The 19,354-nt window shown below is 43.3% G+C and overlaps 1 protein-coding gene across 2 annotated transcripts in view; it reads left to right on the top strand.

Moving 5' to 3' along the window:
* The first annotated feature begins 3,774 nt into the window (after positions 1–3,774).
* NR4A3 (nuclear receptor subfamily 4 group A member 3) overlaps positions 3,775–19,354 on the top strand; it is a 74,990-nt gene continuing 59,410 nt past the window's right edge. The window contains exons 1-2 of one of the 2 annotated variants that reach the window (XM_060781488.2): positions 3,775–4,010; positions 12,713–12,835. The gene's annotated coding sequence lies outside the window, so the exon portion shown is untranslated. The remainder of the gene's footprint in view (positions 4,011–12,712; positions 12,836–19,354) is intronic. The other variant, XM_060781489.2, reaches the window with a different exon arrangement.

Below are 19,354 nucleotides of genomic sequence, written 5' to 3' on the forward strand. Positions count from 1 at the left end.
CGACTTGAGAAACTGCAAGTCCCTTCTGGTGTGAGAGAATTGGACGTTGCCCAGGGACGCCCGGATGATTTGATGTGGGAGGCTTCTTTCATGTATTGTCAAAGGCTTTCATAGCCGGAATCACTGGGTTGTTGTAGGTTTTTTCAGGCTGTATGGCCATGGTCTAGAGGCATTCCCTCCTGACGTTTCGCCTGCATCTATGGCAAGCATCCTCAGAGGTAGTGAGGTCTGTTGGAACTAGGAAAAAGGGGTTTATATATCTGTGGAATGACCATGGTAAGACAAAGGACTCTTGTCTGCTGGAGCTAGGTGTGAATGTTTCAACTGACCACCTTGATTAGCATTTGATTGCCTGGCAGTGCCTGGAGCAAACTTTTGTTGAGAGGTAATTAGATGTCCCTGCCTGCTTCCTCTCTGTTGTTGTGCTGTTGTAATTTTAGAGTTTTTTAATACTGGTAGCCAGATTTTGTTCATTTTCATGGTTTTTTCCTTTCTGTTGAAATTGTCCACATGCTTGTGTATTTCAGTGGCTTCTCTGTGTAGTCTGACATGGTGGTTGTGAGAGTGGTCCAGCATTTCTGTGTTCTCAAATAATATGCTGTGTCCAGGTTGGTTCATCAGGTGCTCTGCTATGGCTGACTTCTCTGGTTGAAGTAGTCTGCAGTGCCTTTCATGTTCCTGGATTCTTGTTTGGGCAATGCTGCGTTTGGTGGTCCCTATGTAGACTTGTCCACAGCTGCATGGTACATGGTAGACTCCTGCAGAGGTGAGAGGATCCTTCTTGTCCTTTGCTGAACGTAGCATTTGTTGGTTTTTCTTGGTGGGTTTGTAGATTGTTTGTATGTTGTGTTTCCTCATCAGCTTCCCTATGCGGTCAGTGGTTCCCTTGATGTATGGCAGGAACACTTTTCCTCTGGGTGGATCTTCATCTTGACTCTCGTGGCTTGTTCTCGGTCTTGCAGCTCTTCTGATGTCTGAGGTGGAATATCCATTGGCCTGTAGAGCCCAGTTGAGATGGTTCAGTTCATCTTGGAGGAGGTGGGGTTCGCAGATTCTTTTTGCATGGTCTGCCAAGGCTTTAATGATGCTTCTTTTTTGACTTGGGTGATGGTTGGAGTTTTTCTGTAGATATCTATCTGCAGGCCTGTAGCGAGGGGGTGGTTTTAGGGGTTCAAACCCCCCCAAAAAATGTTTCAGATTTTTTTAAAAAATCTGGTTTACTCATGAACTTTAACTGGTTAACCAAATCCCCACGCTAAGTCTATGTGATGCAAAAAATTAAGAGTACCTTTAGAACTGTAAGCACTATCTCAAGCAAATATTGACAATTTATTCACACTGTCATTACTTGCAGCAATAGCAGATGTAGTGAAGCAACCAAGTTGGGTGTGTGTGTGTTGAATGCTCTCATTAAGGAGGCCAGACTTGGTGGAGGTGGTTGACAGGGGTGGAGCTGCAGGCTATGGAAGGTTGCTCTGCCCCCTGCTGTGCTCTTTGCTTCAGCGTGAGCTAGGAGGCAGGTTTCAACCCCCCCCCCCCCCGAAATTTTCAACCCTCCCCGAAATTTTTTTCTGGCTACAGCCCTGTCTATCTGTGTGTGTGGGTTTTCTGTAAACGGTGTGACCCAATTGTTGATCTGGTTTACGGATGACTGTAAAATAATAATAATAATAATAATAATAATAATAATAATAATAATCTTTATTTATACCCCGCCATCTCCCCAAAGGGGTCTCAGGGCGGCTTACTTGATTCAAAGCAGATTATCCGGATTTTATATAGCAGTATAAAAGGTTCCATAGGCCCCTAAGGGTCCATGCAGCTGAATAAAATCCTACATTTTTCTGCTTTGAATTCAGTGTGGACTCAGCTCAGATAACCCAGTTCAAAGCAGATATTGTGGGTTTTTCTGCCTTGATATTCTGGGTTATATGGCTGTGTGGCAAAGCCCATAGTGATCGTTTTTACCCAGTTTGGATCCCTGGGTGCCTTTCTTTCCTCCAAGAGAGGCCAGGTTAAAAAGAAATTATTATTATTATTATTATTATTATTATTATTATTATTTTACAGACACAAAAACACAGTATGTCACAGCAAACGAGATCTATATGCTGGAGTTCGTATCTAGAAAAGGCAGTCTTCCTTCCTTTTCTTTTTCCATAGTGAACTGGATGTTTGGGTGGATGCTGTTAAGATGGTCCAGAAACCTGTTGAGTTCTTCTTCTCCATGGCTCCAAATGGTTCCCAGTTCCAGCAGACCTCACAGCAGAGAGGAAACAACCAGGCACATCTTAACATCTTGTTCAAGGAGCTCCACTGGCTGCCATTTATTTTCCGAGCCCAATTCAAGGTGCAGGTGCTTACCTACAAAGCCCTGAATGGTTTGGGACCACCCTACCTGCGTGACCGCATCTCCATCTACGAACCCACACGCTCACTCCGGTCATCTGGGGAGGCCCTGCTCGTGATCCCACCTACGTCGCAAGCGCGCTTGGTGGGGACGCGGGACAGGGCCTTCTCTGTGGCGGCCCCCCGACTTTGGAATGCCCTTCCAAAAGAGCTTCGTCAGGCCTCTACTCTAGCAGTTTTCAGAAGGAACCTAAAAACATGGCTGTTCCGATGTGCCTTCGCAGATTAGGAATCCCCATCCCAAGTCCTAGATGCACTTTAGCACAACTAATGTTGCTGCACACCGCACTTTAATCCTACGTTCCTCCTGCCATCTCAGCACTTTTAACCCTGTACCCCATTGCGCTGGCCGAACCAGTTTTAATAGTGTCTTGATATATTGTCATTGTGGTTATTTTGCTTAATTGTTTTGATTTGCTTTGTTTATTGTTGTGTTATGTTTTTCTATTGTATTGTGTTTTGAGGCTTCGGCCCGTGTAAGCCACATCGAGTCCTTCGGGAGATGCTAGCGGGGTACAAATAAAGTTAATAATAATAATAATAACACCTCTCAACAAAAGATTTTCCCAGGCTCAGCCAGGCCTTCAAATGCTAATGAGGGTGGTCAGTTGAAACATTCACACCTAGCTCCAGAGAAAAGCTCTTTGCCCCACCCCAGCCATTCCACAGATATATAAACCCTTTGTCCTAATTCCAACAGACCTCACTACCTCTGAGGATGCTTGCCATAGATGCAGGCGAAACGTCAGGAGAAATGCCTCTAGAACATGGCCATATAGCCCGAAAAAACCTACAAGAACTGAGTGATTCCAGCCATGAAAGCCTTCGACAATACAGTGTGGACCACTGTTGCCAGATCAGACTTCCCAAGGTAGGGGTGCAGCTGGTGCACAAGCTTTAATTGTGCAAAAACTCCCCTAAACCTGGGGTTCCAGGCTCAGAGATGAATCCAGGATCACTCCCAAGCTGCCAACCTGCACCTTTCAGAAAGTAAGAGTTCTTTCTGCCTCCTGGAGCAGGCGATCTTCCTGGGAAGCCCGATCCGGTCGAGGGCTTCCCTTCTTCCTTCCCTGGGCTCTTGTTTCCGCGTCCGAGTGCGCGTGCTGGTTGTACAGGCGCGAGACACCCAAGCACACACAAGCACCCTTCCCTCCTTCCTTCCTTCTTTCTTTCCCTGCCTGCCTGCTTTCTCCATTGGCGCACAATCCCCACTCGCACACAATCACACGCCCTCTCTTTCTCTCTCTCCCCAGCTCAGCCCAGACAGCGGCGGCGGCGGGGCGGGCAGGGGGCGGGGGTCAGCCGCGTCAGGCTCCCATGGCGTCACGATTGACGTCTCGCATTCCAGCCGCTGCCTGAGAGGCCGCCGGGGCTCCTCGCATAAATGACGTGCGGCGCGCGGAGGGAGAGAGAGATTGAGCGCGAGCAGGAGCGCGAGCCAGGCAAAGAGAGGCAGCGCAGCCCGGAGCTCCGAGGTGGAAAGCCAGGCTCCCGTCGCGCCGATGCCGCCTCGCTCTGGAGCGACTGAAGGAGAGCACGCTTCCCCGGAGCAGCCGAGGAGGTCCAACTCTATGTAAAGACGGAACCGCCACCGCAGCCGAGTGAGTCGGAGCAGGGACGACTTGGGCAAAGTTTGGGCTGTGAGGGGTCTGGGGTCGCTTCTCTGGGGTCGGATCCGTACTCCCCCCCCTCCCCTAAAAAACCCAGGCATCGCTCGCTTTTCGCCTCCGCTGTTGTCATGGGGACGACGCTCTCCAGAGCCGGATTTTGATGCCTCCTCGTCCAGGGTGAGGCGTGAGCAGTGGGTCCGAATTGGAGAAGGGATCGGGGGCGGGGGGGGGGGGCAACAACAAAGCGGGAGGGGTTGCAGGGTTGCAGGCAACGGCGCCCCCCACACATCAATCCAGCAAGTGGAGCGACGCTCGCAAGTAGCGGCTCCAAACTTTTCAAGAAGGCGGAGATCGGGGAGCTTCTGCTTCCTCCTTCCCTTCCAAGGACTAAGCCTCGGAGGAGAGGAAGCGATAGATAAAGCGGAGAGCAGCCGGCTGCCTTTCCCGATTCACTTGCCCCCCACAACAAGCCTTTCCTCCTTCTTCTTCTCCTTCTTCTCCATCTCGTCCTCCTCCATCTCGTCCTCCTCCTTCTCCTCCTCCTCTTTCATCTTCTTCTCCTTCTTCTACTTCTCCTTCTCCTTCTTCTCCTCTCCTTCATCCTCATCATCTTCATCTCCTCCTTCTCCATCTCCTCCTCCTCCTTCTCCTCCTCCTCCTCTTTCATCTTCATTTCCTCCTCCATCTCGTCCTCCTCCTCCTCTTTCATCTTCTTCTCCTTCTTCTACTTCTCCTTCTCCTCCTCTCCTTCCTTATCATCTTCATCTCCTCCTTCTCTATCTCCTCTTCCTCCTCCTCCTTCTCCTCCTCTTTCATCTTCTTCTCCTTCTTCTACTTCTTCTCCTCCTTCATCTTCTCCTTCTCCTTCTTCTTCCTCATCATCTTCATCTCCTCCTTCTCCATCTCCTCCTCCTCCATCTCGTCCTCCTCCTCCTTCTCCTCCTCCTCCTTCTTCTCCTCTCCTTCTTCTTCCTTATCATCTTCATCTCCTCCTTCTCCATCTCCTCCTCCTCCTTCTCCTACTCCTCCTCTTTCATCTTCTTCTCCTTCTTCTTCTACTTCTTCTTCTTCTCCTCCTTCATTTTCTTCTTCTCCTCCTTCTTCTTCTTCCTCATCATCTTCGTCTCCTCCTTCTCCATCTCCTCCTCCTCCATCTCGTCGTCCTCCTTCTCCTCCTCCTCCTCTTTCATCTTCTTCTTCTACTACTACTTCTCCTTCTTCTCCTCTCTTTCTTCTTCCTCATCATCTTCATCTCCTCCTTCTCCATCTCCTCCTCCTCCTCTTTCATCTTATTCTCCTTCTTTTACTTCTCCTCCATCTTCTCCGCCTCCTTCTTCTTCCTCATCATCTTCATCTCCTCCTCCTCTTTCATCTTCTTCTCCTTCTACTTCTCCTTCTCCTCCTCTCCTTCTTCTTCCTCATCATCTTCATCTCCTCCTTCTCCATCTCCTCCCTCTATCTCGTCCTCCTCCTTCTCCTCCTCCTCCTCTTTTATCTTCTTCTCCTTCTTCTACTTCTCCTTCATCATCTTCATCTCCTCCTTCTCCATCTCCTCCTCTTCCTTCTCCTCCTCCTCCTCTTTTATCTTCTTCTCCTTCTTCTACTGCTCCTTCTCCTACTCCTTCATCTCCTCCTCCTTCTTCTTCCTCATTTTTTGTCGTGTCAAGAGCGACTTGAGAAACTGCAAGTTGCTTCTGGTGTGAGAGAATTGGCCGTCTGCAAGGACGTTGCCCACGGGACGCCCGGATGTTTTGATGTTTTATCATCCTTGTGGGAGGCTTCTCTCATGTCCTCGCATGAGGAGCTGGAGCTGATAGAGGGAGCTCATCCGCGCTCTCCCCAGATTCGAACCTGCGACCTGTCGGACTTCAGTCCTGCCGGCACAGGGGTTTAACCCACTCCGCCCCCTGGGGCTCCTTCTTCCTCATCATCTCCTCCTCCTCCCTCTCCTCCTCCTCCTCCTCCTCCTCTTTTATCTTCTCCTTCTTCTACTTCTCCTTCTTCTCCTCCTTCATCTTGTTCTCCTCCTCCTTCTTCTTCCTCATCATCTTCATCTCCTCCTTCTCCTCCATCTCCTCCTCCTCTTTCGTCTTCTTCTCCTTCTCCTTCTCCTTCTCCTTCATCTCCTCCTCCTCCATCTTCTTCTCCTTCTTCTACTACTTCTCCTCCTCCTCCTCCTTAATCTTCTTCTCCTTCTTTTTCTTCTTCTCCTTCATCTCCTCCTCCTCCATCTTCTTCTTCTACTACTACTTCAAACTACAAGAAAGGCGATTCCATCTGAACATGAGGAAGAACTTCCTGACTGTGAGAGCCGTTCAGCGGTGGAACTCTCTGCCCCGGAGTGTGGTGGAGGCTCCTTCCTTGGAAGCTTTGAAACAGAGGCTAGATGGCCATCTGTCAGGGGTGATCTGAATGCAGTATTCCTGCTTCTTGGCAGGGGGTTGGACTGGATGGCCCATGAGATCTCTTCCAACTCTTTGATTCTATAATTCTATGATTCTATGTACATGTGGCCCACCCACTGTTATTGTGATTGTATGATTCTACTTCTTCTTCATCATCTCCTCCTTCTCCTCCTCTTTCATCTTCTTCTACTTCTTCATCTCCTCCTTCTCCTCTTTCATCTCCTTCTCCTTCTACTACATCTCCTCCTCCACCTCCATCTTCTTCTACTTCTTCTTCATCTCCTCCTCCTCTTTCATCTTCTTCTCCTTCTACTACTTCATCTCCTCCTCCACCTTCTTCCTCATGTTCAGATGGAATCGCCTTTCTTGTAGTTTGAAGTAGTAGTAGTCATTCATCTTCTTCTACTTCTTCTTCATCTCCTCCTTCTCCTCCCCTTTCATCTCCTTCTCCTTCTTCTACTTCTTCATCTCCTTCATATCCTCCTCCACCTCCTTCTTCTATTTCTTCTCCTCCTCCTCCTCTTCCTTCCTTACCAGCAGGTGCTTCTAGCAATGGGGCGCTTGGGGGGCGGGGAGAGAGGGGTGATCCAAAGAGCATAGCGCCATACAGCCGCATGGCAAAGGGTTGGACTAGCTGACCCATGGCGTCTCTTCCAACTTTGTCATGATTCTGTGTCCCCTCAATTCGCTTCTGACACGATAAATAAATATTCTTTGATTATGGACACTGGACTGCTAAACTTGTTGACCGAAAACAGAGGCTGGATGGCCATCTGTCAGGGGTGCTTTGAATGCAATATTCCTGCTTCTTGGCAGGGGGTTGGACTGGATGGCCCATGAGGTCTCTTCCAACTCCTTGATTCTTTGATTCTATGAAAAGGTCGCAGGTTCGAATCCGGGGGAGCGGCGTGAGCTTCCGCTGTCAGCCCCAGCTTCTGCCAACCTCGCAGTTTAAGTAGATGAAGAGGTACCGCTCCGGCGGGAAGGTAACGGCGCTCCATGCAGTCATGACTTTGGGGGTGTCTACGGACAACGCGGCTTTTAGAAATGGAGATGAGAACCAACCCCCAGAGTCATGTCAGGGGAAAACCTTTGCTTTATCTACCTTTATGATTCTATGAAAGAGACCATCCAGCGCTGACGCCCTTCTGCCAGGCACTCTCAAAGCAGCCCCGACAGAGGGCCAACCAGCCTCTGTTTCAGAACTCACTCCTGTCCTTTGGGAGAGCTTTAGTCCCGCTTTGTGTTGCCTCTTTTCGATGGCCGGAAAGTTTCGAAGCGGGAGACTGCCTTTGCTTCGCATTGAAAGACAGTCGGTCGGGTTTGTTTGGAGTGTTTACTTTTCTTTTACCGGCGTTTCAACGCCTTCACTAAACTTCCTCCTTCGCGAAACCCTTGGGCAAAACGGGGACCCCTTCTCTCGCCTGGGCTGATGTTTTTCCACTCGGGAGGAAACGGGGAAAGTGGAGAGGGAACCCCATTTCCCTCCTGGTGGGAGATTGTGCCCAAACTCCCAGAGACATAAGAGTCAGAGTTGAACAACTTTTGTGCGTCTACAGAAGGCGACCCCCCTCCCCATTCCTCCAGGTAGCCCTTTTGGGAGGGTTCCTTTCTGTGCTGAGGCTGTAACGGCGCTCCAGGCAGTCATGCCGGCCGCATGGCCTTGGAGGTGTCTGTGGACAACGCCGGCTCTTCGCCTTACGCATGGAAATGAGCACCAAACTCCCCCAGAGTCGGACACGGCTGAACTTCAGGTCTTTCCCAAAGAAGGGATTTGTGGGGAGAGGGTTTCCATGCTCCCAGTGTTGAAAACCCGACCCAAGAGCGGTTCACAGCATATCCTTGAATGCTAGACATCCCGTTTTGAATCAGTGCTTTCCCGATGCTTTTGTAGCGCTCCTAGAGATTGGGTAACTCGGGGGTGATTTGACCTCCCATTAAAGTGATGGAGAATGAGAGCCCCCCCCCCCCTTGTCCCGCCACACCTTCCACCACGTGGTGGGACAGGGGGGGGGATCATGTCAGTCAACAAAGCCATTCTTTGTGGGGTCCTTTTCCTTCCTTTTGTCCTAGGAGCTAGCCCCTCAAGCTCATTTCCATTGAGGGCCACATCAGCCTTAATAGCAAGGATTTTGATGGGGGGGGGGTGAGTTTGATTGGGGGGGGGGTGAGGATCTACCCTAGCAATCCTTTTGTGTCGTTATCCCAATACCCCCCATGCATATAGGCAGGACCGTAGCCAGGATTTTGTTTGGGGGGGGGGGAGCTGAGTTTGATTGGGGGGCTGAGTCTGAGTGAAAGAGGGTCTACCTTAGCAAACCTTTTGTATCGTTGCCCCAATAGCCCCATGCATATAGGATATATTGAGCATGGTGATCAGATCATGATATGAATAAACATAACAGTTTAAATAATGTACCAGTAAGACCACTCTGAGAATTTCGGGGAGAGGGGGCTGAAGCCCCTCAAGCCCCCCCCCCTCTACATGCCTGATTATGGTTGCCTTCAAAGGCCTGCTGAATCCAAGGACAGAGTATCCGTGGATACAGAGCGTCAACTATCTATCTATCTATCTATCTATCTATCTATCTATCTATCTATCTATATTTATCTATCTATATCTATCTATATCTATATCTATATTTATCTATCTATCTATATCTATATCTGTCTATATCTATCTATCTATCCATCTATATCTATCTATCTATCTCTATCTATCTCTATCTATCTATATCTATCTATCTATATCTATATCTATGTCTATATCTGTCTATATCTATCTATCTATCCATCTATATCTATCTATCTACCTATCTATATCTATCTATCTATCTATCTCGCTATCTATATCTATCTATCTATCTATCTATCTATCTATCTATAAATGATCCCAGGTTTTCAGTTTTAAACCGGATTATATGAGTCCACACTGTCTGATCATCTGGGATAAACGGAAAACCTGGGAACAGATCCTGAGATACAGAGCCTGTCTGGAAGGATCTGCAGATAATCCAAAGCAGACAACGTGGAATATCTGTTGTGATAATCTTGATGTAGAAGGGGCATAGGTAAAAAGCAATATATATATATAGAGAGAGAGAGAGAGAGAGAAAGCAATAAATAGATAGATATAGCTATAGATATAGATATATTGCTTTTTACCTATACCCCTTCTACATCAAGATTATCAAACCAGATATTCCACGTTGTCTGCTTTGGATTATCTGCAGATCCTTCCAGACAGGCCCTATATCCCAGGATCTGTTCCCAGGTTTTCCGTTTATCCCAGATTATCAGGCAGTGTGGACTCATATTATCCGGTTTAAATCAGAAAACCTGGGATCAGATCCCGGGGTATAGGGCCTGTTTGGAAGGGCCCTGAGTGTCTACACTGCCAAATAATAATGATAATAATAATAATAATAACAACAACAACAACAATAAATTATTATTATTATTATTATTATTATTATTATTATTATTAACAACAACAATAAATTATTATTATTATTATTATTATTATTATTATTATTATTATTATTTGGCAGTGTAGACTCAGGGCCCTTTCAGACAGGCACTATATCCCAGTATCTGATCCCAGGTTTTCTGTTTATCCCAGATCAGATCCTGGGGTATAGAGCCTGTCTGGAAGGGCCCTGAGTCTACACTGCCATATAATAATAATAATAATAATAATAATAATAATAATAATAAAATTTATTATTATTATTATTTGGCAGTGTAGACTCAGGGCCCTTCCAGACAGGCACTATATCCCAGTATCTGATCCCAGGTCTGCTGTTTACCCCAGATTATCAGGCAGTGTAGACTCATATAATCCGGTTTAAAGATGAAAACCTGGTATCAGATCCTGGGGTATAGTGCCTGTCTGGAAGGGCCCTGAGTCTACACTGCCAAATAATAGTAGTAGTAGTAGTAGTAGTAGTAGTAGTAATAATAATAATAATAATAATAATAATAATAATAGTCTTTATTTATACCCCGCCATTTCTCCAAAGGGGACTCAGGGCGGCTTACATGATTCAAAGCAGATAATCCGGATTTTATATGGCAGTATAAAAGGTTCCATAGGCCCCTAAGAGTCCACACAGCTGAATAAAATCCCACATTTTCTGCTTTGAAGTCAGTGTGAACTCAGCTCAGATAACCCAGTTCAAAGCAGATATTGTGGGGTTTTCTGCCTTGATATTCTTTGTGGCAAGGCCCATAGTGATCGGTGCTCTGTCGTTTTTACCCAGTTTGGATCCCTGGGTGCCTTTCTTTCCTCCAAAAGAGACCAGATTAAAAAGAAATTATTATTATTATTATTATTATTATTATTATTATTATTATTATTATTTTACTGACACAAAAAACACAGTATGTCACAGCAAACGAGATCTATATGCTGGCTGTTGTATTGGATCACACGTCAGACACTTCCCAAGTGTCTAGGACTGTGTGATTATTTATTATTATTATTATTATTATTATTATTATTATTATTATTATTAGAAACACAACAAGATGAGTCCACAGAAAACAAGATCACTCTGCTGGCTGTTGTATTGGATTATACGTCAGACACTTCCCAAGTGTCTAGGACTGTGTCATTTTTTAAAAATTATTATTATTATTAATTATTATTACTAGAAGCACAACAAGATGAGTCCACAGCAAACAAGATCATTCTGCTTTCTGTTGTATTGGATTATACGTCGAACACTTCCCAAGTGTCTAAGACTGTGTGATTTATTATTATTATTATTATTATTATTATTATTATTATTATTAGAAGCACAACATGATAAGTCCACAGCAAACAAGATCACTCTGCTTGCTGTTGTATTGGATCACAGGTCAGACACTTTCCAAGTGTCTAAGACTGTGTGATTAATTATTATTATTATTATTATTATTATTGTTATTGTTATTGTTATTGTTATTATTAATACTAGATGCACAACAAGATGAGTCCACAGCAGCCAAGATCACTCTGCTTGCTGTTGTTTTGGATCACACGTCAAACACTTCCCAAGTTTCTAGGACTGTGTGATTATTTATTATTATTATTATTATTATTATTATTATTATTAATTATTTATTTATATTATTTATTTAGTAATATTATTATTATTACTAGAAGCACAAGATGAGTCCACAGCAAACAAGATCATTCTGCTGGCTGTTGTATTAGATCACACGTCAAACACTTCCCAAGTGTCTAGGACTGTGTGATTATTTATTATTATTATTATTATTATTATTATTATTATTATTATTATTATTACTATTATTATTATTAGAAACACAACAAGATGAGTCCTCAGCAGACAAGATCACTCTGCTGGCTGTTGTATTGGATCACACGTCAGACACTTCCCAAGTTTCTAGGACTGTGTGATTATATTATTATTAATTTTATTATTATTAATAATAATAATATTAATATTATTAATAATAATTATTAGAAGCAACAACAAGATGAGTCCACAGCAAACAAGATCACTCTGCTGGCTGTTGTATTAGATCACACGTCAGACACTTCCCAAGTGTCTAGGACTGTGTGATTATTTATTATTATTATTATTATTATTATTATTATTATTATTATTAGAAGCACAACAAGATGAGTCCACAGCAACCAAGATCACTCTACTTGCTGTTGTATTGGATCACACGTCAGATACTTGCCAAGTTTCTAGGACTGTGTGATTATATTATTATTAATTTTATTATTATTAATAATAATATTAATATTATTAATAATAATTATTAGAAGCAACAACAAGATGAGTCCACAGCAAACAAGATCACTTTGCTGGCTGTTGTGTTGGATCACGCTTCAGACACTTGCCAAGTGTCTAAAACTGTGTGATTAATTATTATTATTATTATTATTATTATTAATTATTATTATTAGTATCGGCCCTGCAGACTGGTGATAATGGGACTTAGAGCTCTGCGGTCGGGGGGGGGGGGGGGCTGGGCTTCTAGATGTGACTGTATCCCAACTCCCATTAGTTCTAATGTCTAATGATGCTTTGTAGTCCAGCATCCGGAGAAATGGCATGGAAAGTGGGGCTTAAGTTGGGGTTCAGATGGTACTCTGGGTTTTGTGCATCCCAAGGGGAGGGGGCGGGGCTGTCCTGCTGCTCTGCCTCAGGCGGCAGCATGTGTGGGGCGGCCAAAGAGAAAAGGTTGCTGCGGATCTCGAGGGAGGAGGTGGCGGCGGGACTCCTCCGCAGCCGGGTCCATCCAACCCGTGTCTCCCTGTATTGTCAGAACCCCAGTCGGAGAAGCCCTGGCCGCTCAGCCCCGCGCAGGAGGAGCCCCCGCCGTCCCCGCCGCGCCCGCCGCCCGAGCCCGCCGCCCCTCCCATCATTCAGCGAGCAAGAAACCCTCCAGGTAAATGCAGGCGCTCCCCTTCCCCGGCCAAAGAAAGCCCCGCTTTCCCCGCGCGTGGGAGATCCTCAGAAGCGCCCTCGCCAAGGGGAAACGGGCCCAAAATCCCCGAGGGATGCTTCTTCCCTTTTGCAACTCTTTCAGGATTATTATGATTTGTATTCCGCCTTTTCTCTGTAAAGAAAGAGAGAGACTCCAAAACCATTGCAACACTTTGCTGTGGCCAACCTTCCCTCCCTCTTTCTTTCCTTCTTTCCCTCCTTTCTTCCTTCACTATTTTCTTCCTCCCTTCTCTCTTTCCTTCCCTCTCTCTTTCTCTCCTACTTTCCCTCCTTCCTTCCTTCACTATTTGCTTCCATCCTTCCTTCTCTCTTTCCTTCCCTCCCGCTTTCTCTCCTTCTTTCCCTCCCCCTTTTCTTCCTTCTTTCCTTTTTCTTCTTTCCTTTCTCTCCTTCCTTCCTTCTCTACCTCTTTCCTTCCTTCCCTCACTATTTGCTTCCATCCTTCCTTCTCTCCTTCTCTCCCGCTTTCTCTCCTTCTTTCCCTCCTTCCTTCACTCCCCCTTTTCTTCCTTCCTTCCTTTTTCTTTTTTCCTTTCTCTCCTTCCTTCCTTCTCTACCTCTTTCACATTTTGCTTTCATCCTTTCTTCTCTCTTTCCTTCCCTCCCTCTTTCTCTCCTTCTTTCCCTCCTTCCTTCACTCCCCTTTTCTTCCTTCCTTCCTTTTTCTTTTTTCCTTTCTCTCCTTCCTTCCTTCTCTACCTCTTTCACGTTTTGCTTTCATCCTTTCTTCACTCTTACCTTCCCTCCCTCTTTCTCTCCTTCTTTCCCTCCTTCCTTCCTTTCTTCACTTTTTGCTTCCATCCTTCCTTCTCTCTTTCCTTCCCTCTCGCTTTCTCTCCTTCTTTCCTTGCTTCCTTCCTTCATTCCCCCTTTACTTCATTCCTTCGTTTTTCTTCTTTCCTTTCTCTCCTTCCTTCTCTACCTCTTTCCTCCTTCCTTCACGTTTTGCTTCCATCCTTCCTTCTCTCTTTCCTTCCCTCCCGCTTTCTCTTTCCTTCCCTCCTTCCTTCACTCCCCCTTTTCTTCCATCCTTTTTCTTCTTTCCTTTCTCTCCTTCCTTCTCTACCTCTTTCCTCCCTTCCTTCACGTTTTGCTTCCATCCTTCCTTCTCTCTTTCCTTCCCTCCCTCTTTCTCACCTTCTTTCCCTCCTTCTTTCACTCCCTCTTTCCTTCCTTCCTTTTTTCTTTCCTTCTCTCCTTCCTTCTCTACCTCTTTCCTTCCTTCCCCCCTTTTCTTTTCTTTCTCTCCTTTCTTCCTTCTCTGCCTCTTTTCTTCCTTCATTCGCTTTTTACTTCCATTCTTCCTTCTCTTTCCTTCTTTCCTTCCCTCCCTCTTTCTCTCTTTCTCTTTCCTTCTCTCTCTCTTTCCTTCCTTCCTTTGTATTCTTTCCTTTCCTTCTCTCCTTCCTTCCTTCTCTACCTCCTTCCATTCCTTCTTCTTTCTCTCCTTTCTTCCTTTGCTTTTTTCTTCCATTCTTCCTTCTCTCTTTCCTTCTTTCCTTCCCTCCCTCTTTCTCCCCTTTCTTTTCCTCCTTCTTTCCTTCCTTCCCTTTTCTCTTTCATTCTCTCCTTTCTTCCTTTTCTACCTCTTTCCTTCCTTCCTTTGCTTTTTGCTTCCATTCTTCCTTCTCTCTTTCCTTCTTTCCTTCCCTCCCTCTTTCTCTCGTTTCTTTCTCTCCTTCTTTCCCTCCTTCTTTCCTTCCTTCCCTTTTTTCTTTCATTCTCTCCTTTCTTCCTTTTCTACCTCTTTCCTTCCTTCCTTCCTTTGCTTTTTGCTTCCATTCTTCCTTCTCTCTTTCCTTCTTTCCTTCCCTCCCTCTTTCTCACCTTCTTTCCCTCCTTCCTTCACTCCGTCTTTCCTTCCTTCCCTTTTTTCTTTCTTTTTCTCATTTCTTCCTTCTCTACCTCTTTCCTTCCTTTCCCCTTTTCCTTTTCCTTCTTCTTTTTCTCCTTTCTTCCTTCTCTACCTCTTTCCTTCCTTCGTGTTTTGCTTCCATTCTTCCTCCTTTCTTTCCTTCTTCCATCTTTCTCTCCTTTCTTTTCCTCCATCCTTCACTCCCTCCTTCCTTCCCTTTTTTCTTTCCTTCTCTCCTTCCTTCCTTCTTTATTTCTTTCCTTCATTCCCCCTTTTCTTTTCCATCCTCTTTCTCTCCTTTCTTCCTTTGCTACCTCTCTCTTTCCTTTTTCTTCCCTCCCTCTTTCTCTCCTTTCTTTCTTTCTTTCTTTCTTTCTTTCCTTCCTTCCTTCTTTCTCCCCTTCCTTCCCTCTCTGTATTTTTCTGTATTGTCATTTAGCTTTTCATCATTTAGATTTTGGGGGTTTTAAAGTCCTTTTTGCTTTTTTTGGAGGAGTTTTATGAGTGATGGTCACTGGTTGGCCTGATGGGTGTATTGTGTCCAAATTTCGTGTCAATTCATCTAGTGGTTTTTGCGTTATGTTAATCCCACAAATGAACATTACATATTTATTTATATAGATTACAATGGCATCAAACACGAGCAGCATTAAAAACAGTGAAAACAAATTACAAAGATATAACCACCTACACGTTGAAAGCGTTTTCTTTCACCCCACTTTTCAGAGCTCAGCAACATTGGTTTGGCAATAAATGCAATATTAATGTGCTGCTTTCATGGCTTTTAATAGTAAAATAGAAATGAAAAGAACATACTAAAGGTGAAGGGCTGTGGTTCTAAGGGGCTTTTCTAGGAGCGTGGCATTTATTTGAAAGGCGTCAAAAAGAACAGGAAATGCTGAACATCAATGTAATATATGTGCTTCCCCTTTTCCTTGTTAAATTTCCGAGAAGATGAAACTTTGGATGTTTCATGAAGGCTTTTCCGTCTTTGCACAGAAGTTTCACTTCTATTGTAGTCGCCAAGAACAAAAAGCAAAAATCAACTTTTATATTTATTGTATTACTCGCTGCCCCCTGCCACGTATTGCTGTGGCCCAGTCTGTGTATATGTGTTTTGTGTGTGTATATATTTGTGTATATGTGTATATATGTGGTTTTGTGCATGCGTTGTAATGTAATTTTTATTTTTTGACTTTTAAAGTCTCTTCCACTGTGTTTTTCAGTGTTTTTTATGAGTGATGGTCACTTGTTTGCCTGATAGGTGTATTGTGTCCAGATTTGGTGTCAATTTGTCCAGTGGTTTTTGAGTTATGTTAATCCCACAAACGAACATTACATTTTTATTTATATAGATACTAGCCATCCCTTGCCACGAGTTGCTGTGGCCCAGTCTGTGTATATGTGTTTTGTATGTTTACATTATGTGTATATGTATGTGTGTTATACACATATGTGTTATGTGTATGTGTGTGTGTATATGTGTGTTTGCGTATATATGTGGTTTCTTGCATACGCTGTAATGTTTTGTTTTGTTTTGGGTTTTTTTGGCTTTTTAAGTCTCTTCCACTGTGTTTTTCAGTGTTTTTATGAGTGATGATCACTCGTTGGCCTGATAGGTGTATTGTGTCCAAATTTGATGTCAATTCGTCCAGTGGTTTTTGAGTTATGTTAATCCCACAAACGAACATTACATTTTTATTTATATAGATACTAGATGTCCCCTGCCACACGTTGCTGTGGCCCAGTCTGTGTATATGTGTTTTGTATGTTTACATTATGTGTATATATATATGTGTGTGTTATACACATATGTGTTATGTGTATGTGTGTGTGTGTATTTGTATATATGTGTATATGCAAATATATGTGTTTGCATATATGTGTGGTTTCATGCATGCGTTGTAATGTTTTGGGGGTTTCCCCCCCTGCTTTTTGAGTCTTTTCCACTGTGTTTTTCAGTATTTTTATGTGTGGTGGTGATTTGTTGGCCTGATAGGTGTATTGTGTCCAGATTTGGTGTCAATCCGTCCATTGGTTTTTGAGTTATGTTAATCCTACAAACGAACATTACATTTTTATTTATATATACTAGCTGTCCCCTGCCATGAGTTGCTGTGGCCCAGTCTGTGTATATGTGTTTTATGTGTGTATATATTTGTGTATATGTGTGTATATGTGTGTTTATGTATATATGTGGTTTTGTGCATGTGTTATAATGTATTTTTTGTTTTTTGGCTTTTTATATCCCTTCCACTGTGTTTTTCAGTGTTTTATGAGTGATGGTCACTCGTTGGTCTGATAGGTGTATTGTGTCCAAATTTCCAATTCGTCCAGTGGTTTTTGAGTTATGTTAATCCCACAAACGAACATTACATTTTTATTTATATAGATTAAGTGTTAAAATGTAGGAATAGGTTCAACAGTGAATTCCTTCTTTAAATCAGCCATTTAGACGCAGTATTCTATTTTTAAAAGATTGCTGTGGTCCAGTCTGTGTATATGTGTTTTGTGTGTGTATATATTTTTGTATATGTGTATATATGTGCGTTTGCATTTATATGTGGTTTCGTGCATGTGTTGTAATGTATTTTTTGTTTTTTGGCTTTTTATATCCCTTCCACTGAGTTTTTCAGTGTTTTTATGAGTGATGGTCACCCATTGGCCTGATAGGTGTCTTGTGTCCAAATTTGGTGTCAATTCGTCCAGTGGTTTTTGAGTTATGTTAATCCCACAAACGAACATTACATTTTTATTTATATAGATACTAGATGTTCCCTGCCACACGTTGCTGTGGCCCAGTCTGTGTATATGTGTTTTATGTGTGTATATATTTGTGTATATGTGTATATATGTGTGTTTGTATATATATGTAATTTCGTGCATATGTTGTAATGTATTTTTTGTTTTTTGGCTTTTTATATCCTTACTGCTGTGTTTTTCAGTGTTTTATGAGTGATGGTCACTCATTGGCCTGATAGGTGTCTTGTGTCCAAATTTGGTGTCAATTCGTTCAGTGGTTTTTGAGTTATGTTAATCCCACAAACGAACATTACATTTTTATTTATATAGATTTTAGTCACCTGCAGTTTTATAAATTACCTATTTCTGCTACAATTCACAAGATTAGCTCTGGTGATTCATGCTTTATACTGGTGAGAACAACTTCTAAAATGCAAGATCAGAAACACTGTCTCCAGAAATGAACAGGTCATTTTAATTGTTCTTATATGCCATGTTCACAAGTATCTTGGTTGTTTAGTTAGGAAAATTGTATACTGAATATTAGGGGAAAGGTGGCTTTTATTAGACTAGAATTGGGGGCAGGGGAATTCAATTTACACTTCCCAAATCTGTATCAAGTAATCAATCAGTATTTACCCATCTTCAGATCTTTTGATACAGTTTTTCACTGAAAAAAAATGCATACCAAAATATATGTGCTATAAGTGTCTTGCAAAAATTGTAAATAATAGGGAAAATAACATTATACATTTCGATATTAATTAAATTGCCTTCAAAAATGAATATAAGTACAAATCAAATAAGTACAAAACATTTACCTCTAGTACAGACATTTCTATTCCTTCTTTAAGGTATACTATAGCCAACCAATGATCTAATATCTCTTCCTTCCTTCCTTCCTTCCTTCCTTCCTTCCTTTCATAATTGCTTTGTCTCAGAATATATATAAGAACTGTGTTCTTTTGCTTTCTTGTTTAAGTTTCTGTTACTTTACTATATATTGCAGAGCATATGAAGGAGAGCTGCAAGGAGAAGGTTGAATTCTACTTCTTATTCCCTTAATTAACCTTTTCTTCTATGTAGCTGAAAGCAGACTTGCTTTCACTTTGACACTTTGATAGGTTGGCAATTCCCTCGCTCTTCCTCAAGTCGGCCACAAATGTAAGGAGCTCCCTATATAGAAAACCCTTCAGTATCACCAGAAGCATGCTGCACAGAGTCTCTTTCTCTAGATCAGGGGTTCTCAAACTACGGTCCGGGGGCCACATGAGGCCCACCGAAGGCATTTATCTGGCCCACTGACAAGGAGGCAAAGCTCCTTTCATTCTTTCTGTCTCCCCTCATGCTCTTTCACAATATATACATATTGTTTTTGTGATATGCTTTATGTGTTGGGGCTCAGCCTGAGTTTGAACTTAACCTGATTCTCTGTTTGTTCCTCCTGATGCTAATGAAAGTATATTTACTGATGCTAATGGAAATGTACCTTTTGATGCCAATGCTCCTGAAATTAGTGAGGAAGAAACTGCTGTATGTTTGGAAAATGCCAATGTTCCTGAAATTAGTGAGGAAGGAACTTCTGTAGATTTGGAAAATGAAAGTACCAGTGTTCATGAGAATGTTTCAGAGGGAGACCTTGAACTTTCCCTCCCTTCTGCACCTGTTAACTGTAATGACAACAGAAGGGGCCAAATTTGGGAAGACAGAAGTAAATCACTCAGTTTGCGTTGATCCTCCCAAATTCAAGAATTAAAAACATTGGCTTCAAAAAAGAAGGGCGGTTCACGGAACCAATTCCTGAGTTTTAATTGCCTTACGCCGGGCTGACTGTCTCAGTTCAGGCATCGTTTCAGAATTGAT

Source organism: Anolis sagrei, chromosome 6, assembly GCF_037176765.1.
Source record: "Anolis sagrei isolate rAnoSag1 chromosome 6, rAnoSag1.mat, whole genome shotgun sequence".
NCBI classification, from domain to species: Eukaryota; Metazoa; Chordata; class Lepidosauria; order Squamata; family Dactyloidae; genus Anolis; species Anolis sagrei.